We start from the raw sequence: 12273 nt of genomic DNA, 5'->3' as shown, positions 1-12273 counted from the left end.
TAGAATGTTATGTTTGTAGATTCTATCTTCTTAGAGCTAGGATGCTTGAGAAGTGACTTTTTGACAACTTTACCATATGTTGGTTTGGTACACCTGTGCAGAGGCGTGGGTGGTAATATCTAGTGCTAGATGACCATGTTTTTTGGTAAAAGTGTCAACTCCATTTATGTTGATATTTACAGCTCTCACAAACTGCACCATGTAACTTGTTTGTAAGCCTTTGGTAGTTGCTATGCTGACTAAGAACACCAGTCCAACGTGAAGAGAGTGTTTCAGACTTTGGATGTGCACTGCCAACTGAAGCTTTATCTGAACTGTGCGCATGAGTTCAGGAAGCCAGACTAACTGTTTGCTTTGCTACACAGAGGGACCTGCAAAGTGTATTGTTAACAGAACTGTGGTTTGCCAATAGGCAGCAGATGGAAAACGACTGCTGGCAAAAGCCATACCACCCGAGGTGTGACTGTTTTCCTCACTTGGTTGAGAAATGTCTGTATTTTGGACAAGTTTGTGGTACTTCAAACCTTCACTGTGCATTTTTGCATGAAACATGTTTCCAGGAGTCAAGCCTCCTCTGGCATATTTTTTAGTTTTGACCAAATTTTATTGAACTCACAATTTATTAAACAATATGTACCCTAAATAATCAATCTCATATTACAATGAAACACTTATTGAATTTGCATATTCACTTTTCTCTTTTTTTTTCATTTAAAAACTATTGACCTTTTTCATGAGAATGTGCAAACTCTGCACAGAAGGCACTCCAACCACCAGCCACACCAGATAATCTCTTGCTGTAAGGCAACACTACTGCTCACTGTGCCATCCAAATTATACATACAGTGGATGAATCTAGTTCTCATATGTGATAATTTGCAGTCGAGCTATCATAGTAACTGTCATGCAGTCCTGAACAGGATAGAAAGCAGCTTGATCTACAAGCCAGTTGTTACTTTCCTGAGTCACGGGCAAGAAGGTTGGACTAGCACCCTAGCTAGGTACTAGGGGAGGGTCACGTGGTTAATGGACTGACCATTCTTGAGGTTGGGGGATGCTGTTTAAATGTCCACCTAAGAACCACCATCCACTGGAAGCCAGATGTAAACAAAAGAAAAAATAATAAAATGCCTGGAGGAAGTTCTAACACAAAGCTTTATCTGATAATGTGAAGAAGTGAACATTACTTTCAGCCTCTCTACTGCATTCTTTGCCTGGATATGATGTAAAACAAAGTCACACTGTCATATAAGTACAGTGGTCCCTTGTTTCCTGCCTCCCTATGACACAAAAGGAGGGTAGATGAGGAGGATATGATGAGCAGCAACCAAAGGAGATCAGGAGCCTAATGTCAGTGTGTGTGGGGGCTGCTCAACAAAGAAAAAAGTGATCCAAGCTGATAACAGGTATGACATATTTATAACCATGCAAGTATATAGTTAAAAAAAAAACATGGAGCTGCTGTAAATGCGAGGAGTGAGATGTAAGTACTAATTACATTGTCATGGAAAAGGCATTTAGTATTCCCCCATAGGTTAGCCATGTTTGATATGTCATGGAACATCATCCTCTAAATCAGTGGTGCACAACATCTGCCTGAGGGCCAAATCTGACCTACCACGCAATGCCATCCAGGCCCCAGAGAGTAACCAAAAAAAAAAAAAAAAGTGAAAAAATACTATGCCTTACTCCAGTCATGCAAACTTTCCAGCACGTGCTTACTTACCTAACTGACTGCAGTTGTGCACGCCTCTAATTTTAGCTGCGTAAGTAACTGTTCTTTCTTGTTTATAACTTGTAGTCTGTAAACAGTAATAACTTTCTGCAAGACTTTGTAATAAGTCATGACTGCAAGCCAGAATAAAGTTAAATGCAAAGTTGATGTAGAAAACAAGCAATTTCATGACTGCTGTCTTAAGTACAAATGCCAGTCACCTGTACCTACTGTTAACTCATAACAACTTATTATGTTTTGAGGTGTCCGTCAGAATTTGTGTATGGCCCTCCCCACAAAAAGGTTGTGCACCACTGCTCTAAATGATCTAGCCTGAAGAATGCATTCTGACAAGCAGCACCCCTCCCCCAATATTTTGTATCACATGGTAGAATCATTCCTTATTATAAGATGACACATCAAAGGAGGTGACTGCTATTAAAATATTCCCTGGTGGTTGCAAATGCCATAATGTTTTTAAATAAACTGCATCAGTGAAAGGGCACAGAAAAGGACTGTCCAGAAATTATATACCTCTGAAGACAGAAAAATAACACATTCTGTCCTAGAAAGGACATAATATGATGGGACAAATTACTTTAATTAGGTTAAGAAATAAATGTAGGTATAGTTTTCAGCTGAACTCTGCATTAAATGCCAAATAAATTAATACTTATTTCTTTTTAGGACATGGTTAGTGTTGCTCACACATGACAAATATTTTTGAAATTGCCCAGACCTAGTATGATGTAAGTGTGTGTGTGTGTGTGTGTGTGTATATATATATATATATATATATATATATATATATATATATATATATATATATATATATATATACACACACACACATACATACATACATAGATATACACGTGTATGGATTTAGGTCACATGGGCAAATGTCTGCTTGAGTGAAAATGTAAAAAAATCCATGTTGTTGACTGCCCACAATGTCAATTTCACTGAAATGCTATAAGTAAACAGGCAAATGCCATAACTCATACAGGAGTTCCACTATGTTAGATGTATGACTGAAATATGTAGTAAGACATATTCTAAGTAAACAGCATGTATTTTAATGCAGCTGCAGATGTTCCTGTATGTTTGCATAACAGCTAACAAGTATGATGTCAAGTGAGAACATCTATTACCCTGAGTAGTGGAAGACATGTATGCCACTATGGAAACAAGGAAGGGCAAACCAATGTTAAATATAGAATCCTATTTGTATATATATTATATATATTTGAAAATGTGGTCAAGCAGATGGGCTATTAGGCAATGTAAGTGCAAATGCAATGGTTGTGCTATAACAGTTCCCACAGCAAATGGGGAGAAAGGTCTGAAAAGCACTGCACATCATCACTTACCCGAAGTTATGACATTGGAGATTTAGAGGTAAATGTTAATTTACAGGTTAAAGCTGACATGTCTAGGGATTCAGCCTGTATTGTAGATAATGATGTCATGGCTGACACTTCTATGGATGCCACTGCTGTCTTATCATCAAGAAAGATGCTGCTATACCATGTAAACAGCATATGATGAAAGGGTATTCATCAAGAACTGTCAGATGATGCTGACTTTAGAAAGTTTAAATGTCTCTAACTGCATGTTGAAGTGCTCGGGGTTTATATTTAAAAAAACACTTTGTGACTGTTCCACTGGATTAACAGTAATAGTTTTAGGTACACAAAAAAATCTCCTGGATCTGTTCCAGGTACAATATGGTTGATGGATGATACATTTATGTGTAAGGGGAGTGTGTGTAGACAAATATATAGCATTCATGCTTTTGTGACCTCTTGTGGACTTGCTCGCTGTGTGCCTTTTGTGTTTGCATTGAGGAGTAGCAAGTCCTGCACTGCATATAATCACTTGTTTGCTTTTACGCACTCATTAAATTTACAGAGGCAGTGTTCAGTTTGTGTTATGCAGTTTTGAACCTACTGCAATAAAAGTGCATAACAGAACATTGCTGGGACAATCAGTAAGGGATGTTTTTTCCGCTTCTCAAAAAAGATTTGGTGGAAGTTGCAATCCCTAAGCCTTCACACACTATATGGATCCTCTATTAATTTCCAATTGTTTGTTGAGAAAATTTTAGCAGTAGAATTCCTCTAGTAGATTAGGTGCTGCCAAACCTTCAAGCAATTAAAAACTGAATGCCCTATTGAAGATGTAGCCTTTGTTAATATTTTCAAGAGGTGTATGCCATTGATAAACCCAGGTAATTTCAAATTGGGAGATTGTTTCAAGGTGTTTTCATCCCACATTTCCAGTGATAGTGTGGAATGGTTTACTTTAAACCACTTGGTGCAGGAGGATAAGATGCTTAATTTGGCAGAAACAAAAGGATTTATACTCTGTCATGGACATATTATCAAGAGAGCAAGGAAGAGTGGATGAGATGCAGACAAGACTTTTGGCAGCAGTCCCACACTCACCAAACAAAAGATAAGCTTCAGCATCATAAAGGTCACATTTGTTGCATTCGTGACAATAGAATGTCAAAGTAATGAAGCAACTCTAAAAGGGCTAGCCTTGAAGTTCATAATTTAAGGCCTGTTACTCTGCAAACAACCATTTTAAGGTGGGAGGGGGGGTCACACTTTCTGTCATAGTGCTGGATTGCGTCAACACATTTTTGAACTTGTATTGCACTGTCTGCGGTACAAGATTCATTTCTTACTAGTGTATTCATGGCTGGTCACTTCTATTCCCATTTACATGCAAGTGCATGGTATCATTTATGTATGTAGTTGCTTTTAGTGGCGGTGGTGCAGCAGTCAGCATTGTCACCTCACGGCAAGAGGTTCTCCCATTCAATTCTCAGCTGGAGCACCTTCTGTGTGGAGTCTGCATGTCCTCCCCATGGTCAAGTTGCGTTTAAAGACATGCAGGTAGGTGCATGCATGAATGGGTGTGCCTTCCTTGAAGGTTGGGCATAGGGCTGGCAACTCGGCACCGTAAAAATCCACTGCCAATCATTAGCAGATCGGAGTTCCACTGTGTCGACCCCTAACCAGGAAAAAACGAAAGACCTATGAGTTGCTTTTAGTGGTGACATCCATAGGTTAACAGGTGTTTACTAGGCTAATGACCACAAGGGCCTTTTTAAGCCTAGCCATGCATCCCAAATCTCTGACAAGTTCTGATACCCTTGACAGGTGTAAGCAGGGGTTTGGGAGATGTAATATTTACAAGCAGGGGCCTGGGAAATGAACCATTTACAGGTTGCCTGTGTCCATTAGAGACAGGTGCCAAAGCAGGAATGAATGAATTTCCTGTTCCCCACCCAATTGTCCAAATTGCACTTAAATTGAGTTAGGACTTGAATTGTGTGGACTTACCCATTTGGAGAGTGCATGGTAACATTTGGCCACATTTACTTTGTTTGGAGTACATGCACTACTTCTACCCGCATTTCAGTCTTGTGAATTTCAAACAAAACACAAGGTGAACTCGATATACATTCTTCCATTTGGTTTAGACATTATCACCATCACAAAAAGAGTACCTTTGCCCATGTGACATATATTTGTATAAAATATACATACATGTATATATATATATATATATATATATATATATATATATATATATAAATATACATGGTATACACATCATCAGCATCAAGTATGCTGTCATTATGTATACTTTCACTTTTTTATTTTGATTTGTTAACCCAGCTGTATCAACTAACGTCCAGTGGAAGTATGATGAGCAAAGTTTCAGAGGTTTATTCAGGCATGCAGCACACAATCAATTATAACTAAATATTTTAATTTATAAACCAATATAAAAATGTCTACAATGTGTGTGGCTACCATTTTTGTTATGACTCTGGAGTGTGAAAACCACTTTATAAATAAGTTCACTGTAGTCTCATGATCATAAAAAAATGGAAATAGGGTGTTGTGCCAGTCATCACCACCTATCTTGAATCAGTGGCACTCTCCAACCTTCTTTGACAGTCATGGCTGACTGCCTCAGGTCTTCTCTCATGCAATCCATCTCTTGGCAGGATGTCGTCCTCTCCTCTTGCCTTCTACCTACTTCACTTTGTCTCAGTGTAATATAGTTTCCTTGTCCTTCTTTACAACTGAGGCTACTTTGGTTTTTACTCTGATATCCTCACTTCTTCATCTGCCACAGTGTGCATCCTACCACCAATGTGAGAATTTATCCACATGATTTAATGCCTTCTGGAAATAATCTGATGTCTTATCTCTACATAAAAGGGGATCATCCACCGTCCGCTCCAATTACCGACCTACAGCCTTTCTACCTTACCTCCAAAATATTAGAAAAATGCATTTATTCTCAATTCCTGTCCCATATTCAAAGTAATAATCTCCTCTCTAACACTTGACGTGGTTTCTGATCTCATCACAGCACCATTATTGCTCTACTCAGTTTTACCAATAGAAACACCGGCAACCTAGTATCCTCCCCCTCCTTAGGCATGTCAAAAAGCACATGACAGTTTCACACAGCTGTGCAACTTACACAAGTGCTCTCTCTTCAACATTTCTACTGCTTCAGTAGCCTTTAGGTTATATGAGTAGATAAACAAAGCCTATCCAACCTGGGAGGAGAAATTATATGGACCAGGATGTTCTGGAAAAGGAATCCAGTTTTTAATGCTTTGTAAATGCATGTACAGTGAACCATGTAGCTGCCTCTAGAATGCTTCGAGAGTCCACGTTTTTCCAGTATGTCAACGAAGAAGACAAGACTCTAGCAGAATGTGCCTTGATACTGCCTGGTACTGGTACTGATTTAACATGGTGGGTGTAGTAAAAGGAAATAGCTGAGAACAACCACATGGAAATTGTCCATTTAGACACAGATGTGCATTTTTCATCCCATAAGAAATAAACAGCTACTCATCTTTTCTAAAACGACTTTCTGTCAAAATAGTATATGAGCTGTCTATGTACATCTAGAGTAGGCAGAATCCTTTCTCTCTGTTTAAGATCTGTGTACAAGACTGGGAGATTGATCGCTTGATTCAAGGTAAACTCTGAAACCACTTTGAGCATAAACATAGGGTTTGTTCTTAATGTGATCCCATCCCTATGGACTCCCACACCATCAGAGCCTGCAACTCAGGTACTCTTCTTGCAGATGTGAGACCATGAAAAGCACAATTTTCCAAGGCAAGAATCAAAAGTCAGCTTGATGAGCAGGTTCAAAAGGGACAAGTTAAGTTATCCAGCCCAAATTTAAGATCCCAAGGGAGAGTAATCTGCTTTACAAGGAGGCCTTAGGTGTAAAACTCCCTTCAGAAACGGAGTATTACAAACAGAAAGAAAGAAAGAGGTGGATACATAAGCAAACATGCTGATGTGGCCACAAGATGAACATTTATAGAGGAATAAGCAAGGCCTGAAGAAAGTACCTCACACAAATATTTCAAAACCAGTACTAAATCCCTGGTAATCAGCTAGGCACCAACTATAAAATCTCTTCCATTTGCCAATATATTTTCTAGTAGCAGATTTTTTTGCCTCCTTTAGTACTTGCTGCATGTTCTCATGAAATAAGAGCCTAAAAAGTATCAGAATTCTATCATCCAGGCAGTTACTTGAAGTTATTTGAAATTGGGGGTGAATCATAGGTTCATAGGTAGGTACTAGGCTATCTGTCCGAAGGCATTTATAAGCCTAGCCAGAATGTGTTGGCTTTCACCACCCCCTTAGATTAGTTCTCTGTGCCTCTGTCCAGCAGAGCCATTGAAGTGATCCCTGGGGTAAACTTTCTGTTTCCCATCCACTCTTCAAGGTTTCTCTTGAAGAGGGTTAGCGAGGAGCTCTGCCTAATGTAGATTGGAATCTTGTTCCAGAGCATGGGAAGTCTTTGGGACAGGAATCTATCCCTCCAGCACATCCCATTTATTGCTGTGGTGAGGTTTACATCCCTGGAGCGTGTGGCTTGAGGGGATATGGTTTCCTTTAGGTGGAGCATGTTCATCAATTCTGGGTTGGACATGGCCTTGTATGTCAGGCAGAGATCACCTCTGAGTAGGCGGTATGCAACCGAATACAGCTGAAGTTTCTTCAGTCGAGCTGCATACGGCATCTGCTTGAGACCAGTGATCCTCTTGGTGAGGAACTTCTGTGGTCTTTCCAGTTGTTGCAGGTGTCTTGTAAGGTACATCCCAAATGGGGTCTGATGAGTGATGCGTTGAGGGGCCCAATGACCTTTTTCGATCAGGATGCAAACCCTTTTGTGATTAGATGGGCCACATAGAAGGATTTTCTAACCACTTTGGCAATGTGATTATCAAAGGAGAGGTTACTATCAACTTGGGTCCCCAGATCCCTTATCACGTCTTCCGTATTTAGGGGGCTACCACCTATGTGGTAATTTGTGGGCACTTTGTTTTTTCCAAAGGGGATGACTATGCACTTTTTGGCATTTAGCTTGAGACCATGGTTTTGACACCAGGTATCTGTCTCAGTGAGACCCTTTTGGAGGATGTCTGTGTCAGCCAGAGAGTCAATTATAGACCCTAGTTTGCAGTCATCTGCGAACTTGGTGAGCCATAGTCCTCCTGTGCTTGCCTGTACCTCTGAGAAGTATATGCCGAACAGGAGGGGTCCTAGGACTGAGCCCTGGGGAATGCCACTTGTAACAGGTTTAGAGTCAGACCTAGCTCCTGCAACTCTTACTATGTGGGTTCTGTCCGTGAGCCAGTTGGCATCTCATCTCATGATGTAGGGGTTTATGTTCAGGCTGGTGAACTTGTCTATAATACCAGAGTGGGGAATAGTGTCAAAGGTCTTTGTGAGGTCTAGGTAGGCTGTGTGGACCACCTTTCCCTCATCTATAGCCTTGGTAACTGTCTCAAAGAAGTCTACCAGGTTTAGGAGGCATGATCTGCACTTAACAAAGCCAAACTGGGTTGGGTTAAGTGTTTGGCAGTTTCTAATGTCTCTCTTAATGAGATCCATGATGATGCACTCCATAGCTTTGCAGACCAAACTAGTCAGGCTTATAGGGTGATAGTTCCCGGAGTCCATTGTGCCTCCACATTTGTGGAGTGGGTAGCCTGTGGAGAGACTGAATTTAAACAGTGTGTTTAGGTGAGGGGTTAGTTCATTTTTGAGCTTGTGTAGGATGCAGCCTGGGACACCGTCCGGTACCATTGATGCTATGTTTTTGGCTTTGGAGAGGGCTGTTTTAACTTGAGTGTCTGTGATTTCAGGGGCACTACATTCTTCTGGTATAGTTATGGGCCCTTTTGGGGGTGAGAGGGGGAGAAATTTGCACTGAACCTGTCTGCCAGGATGTTGCCTATATAGGTCATTTCAGTGTATTTTGTGCCATTCTGCACTAACTCCAAGCAGATCTGAGAATTGCCCCTTAGATTCTTGACATAGCTAAAGAATGCCTTGTGGTTATCTTTGGAGTCCATGGCAATTTTTCTTTCGAAGCTAGCCTTGGATGATTTTATGAGGGAACATAGTTTCTTGCTGATACCGATCAGGGATGTCTTCCCTTCTTGGGATTTTAGTCTTTTCTGTATTACTTTCCTTCCTCTATTGTATAGCTGGTTTATGGCTCCTCCATGTCTCTTTTCATGTAGTCCAGGGAGGTATGGCTCAGGTCATTCACACCAACATAGACAATGACAGAGTCATATTTGTACTTGTTCTGGAGTGACCTGAGTGCTTGTGTTATGTGGCAGATCCTGGCACCCGACAGGCAACTAACAGTAACCTTCTCCTTGTTCAGCCTAGTGAGTGGGACGTCAGTGTGCCTGACTATAGAGTCACCTATTACTAGTGTGTTGGGTATGTTATTTTGCCTTAAGGGCTGTGATTGTGTGGCACACTGGTTTTGTAAAGTGTGTGTTTCATGGTTTGCGTTGGGGAGTGGAGGTTGCTTTGATGTCTGCTTTGGAGATCTCTGTTGCATTTTCAGATTTTTATTTAGAGCCTCCGAGCATGTTTTTGTGTATTTATGTGTGTTTTTTGCCAGTGCTGGTTTCATAGGTATATGTGAGACTGGTGGTGTGATGCAAGTAATTCCCTTCTCCTCATGACTGCCTGGTCCAGTCTTGGGTTGAGAGAGCTTAGTATCCAATTTGGCTGTATAATTGCATCTCTCACATGTATTAGTGCTTGGTGGAAGGAGGAGAGGGTTGTCTGTGTACATGAGGCAATTGTAACATTGCCTCAAAATGCCCAGATTCACCAGTTGGACTAGAGAGTACACCTGAATCTGCCCTTTGGACATACCTGGATAGGTACAGTGAACTGTTTTACTGATTGGCTGGTAAGGTTGAATAGAGAGCCTTGTCCTTCTCTACAGTATAGGTGGGTCTAGTGCTTGCTATGAGTTTTGGGCAAGTGCAGGGATGAGAAGTGAATGGTTTGAGTGCTTAAGTTGAAAGTTTGTCTAGTTCCAAGGGAAAAATTGAAGAGTAGACTTTGTAGAGCCGGGAATAGTTATACCCTAACTAACTGGAGCTGCCCGGTGTGCAAAACCAATCAAATGCGGGTTTTATAGCAGGGAAATGAAAGAGATGAAAATTAGCCCAAAATGGCCAATACACCACTAATTTCTGGGCTGAAACCACTTCTCCAGGTACAGATGGGCTGCTCAAACCTCCCTCTCTCACAGTGAACAGAGAAACTTCCTTCTATCCAAGTAAGGTATGGGCAAACACAGAAACTTGTAACACAGCCCTGAATTCAGCACTAACCTGAAAACTGGACTAAACTAGCTTAGAAATGCAGGAAAACAAGTATTTTTATTTGTTTTTTTTTTCGGAAAATAAAGCAGATACAATAAAAAAACACTTTAAATGCTCAGAAATGGCTATCACACTTGTGTGTGTAGCCTACAACAGTTAAACAGGTAATCTAAACACAAAAATGACTTTGTTAAATTCAGGCAGTAAAATAAGTACAATATGTAGCTGAAACAAGCTTTTTAAAATCACAGAAACTCTAGAAAATCCCCCTTGTCTTGTGTGAATAGCTCCAGTATGTAAGAAAGCTTGTGGTAACTGCCTTTGGCCAATTTCATAAGAAGGATGAACCAATGCTGCCTTGGCCAAAAAGAAGTCAGCACATACATACCTGTCAACTGTAAAGATTTATGCCTCATATTTTTGGTCTGTTCCTCATAAAATTTGTGTTTTTCTGACAAACCACTGAGGATTTAAGACACTAAATAATGACAGACACAAGATTCAGACTTCATATCCTTTAGAAAATGCATGTTAACACAACACCTTTTATTCTAGCAACATTCTACATTTACATGAAGAATATTTAAAGTTTGTCCCTATTTTTGGGCCTTTGCCCCCCCCCCTATTATTTTTAGCTTTGTCCCAATTTCTTGTGCTACAAGGTTGAGAGGCATGCACCACAGTTATTTCTGGACATTCCTTCTGAATCTTCAAAATTTCCCAAAGTATCAGTGGAAAGGTTGAAAATATAAAAAGGAACACTCCAGTCCACTGGAATAAAAAAGCATCTGTTTTCCGGGCTTGTTTGCAAGGAGTCTTAGTACACAATTTGCTTAGTAGTCTGTTTTGAAAGGAGGCAAATGGATATCTGAAGTGTTCCCCACAACTGGATCAATTCCTGGAAAACCCTCTCATTCAAAATAAATTCATCTAAGAGTTTGTCCTGTGCCTGCTCAGCTTTTCTGCCATTACATTTTGTGCTGAGAGGATGTAAGATGGTTGGAGAGTTAAGGAATGCTTTACAGCTACTTCCTAAGCTAATATTGCCAGCCTACAAACAGGGTAAGATCTGGCAACCTCTTTAATTGTTTATGTATCACACCAGTGTGGCATTGCCTGTTATCACATGCAGGGTTCCTAAAACCACAAATAAAGAGATTTCAAGGCATGAATCTTACCCAGTATCTCTCTGACTTTTATGTGCTTTGGTCTGTCTGAAGAATTCAAAGGTCCTGCATACCTTTACCCCTTGGAACCTGTTCCCTAAGCAAAATCTGAGGCATCTGTGGTGAGGGATTTGCTTCAAGTCTGAGAAGAGAAGGGGAAACCTTGGTTCAGTTGTATTTGATGTTCTAGCAATGCAGTTTTTTTTTTTTTTTTTACAAAACCCAAAACTGGAATTTGATATTCCTGAGAATGCAAATGTTGGGTTTTTAAAAAAATGTTATTTATTTACAGAAACTCATGAATCTTGCTCATGTGTAACCTGGCTAGAGGAATCATGAGAATCGTAGATGCCGTGTATCGTAGGTTCCTGAAATATTCTCTTGCAGAAGATCAAGACTGATTGGAGAAGTTCAGGAATGTTTTCAGATAAAAATCCACTTTCTCCTCTATCAAAAAAAAACTTTTGCTGAGAGGCATCGGAAAGACAATCCTGTGTGAAGGAGTCAAGGAGTTCTTTACATTTAGGGAATCTCCAAACTCTGGATCCCACACATGTTTGGTTTTGTGAAGGGTAGATCATGCCTGCTCAACTTGGTCGACTTCTTTGAGTCAGTCACCAGAGTTGTGGACGAAGGCAAGGTGGTTCATGCAGCCTACCTTGATCTGGCCAAGGTGTTTG

Source organism: Protopterus annectens, chromosome 2.part0, assembly GCF_019279795.1.
Source record: "Protopterus annectens isolate FY-2018-M chromosome 2.part0, PAN1.0, whole genome shotgun sequence".
In the NCBI taxonomy this organism is placed as follows: domain Eukaryota; kingdom Metazoa; phylum Chordata; order Ceratodontiformes; family Protopteridae; genus Protopterus; species Protopterus annectens.
This window is presented reverse-complemented; position numbering follows the sequence as displayed.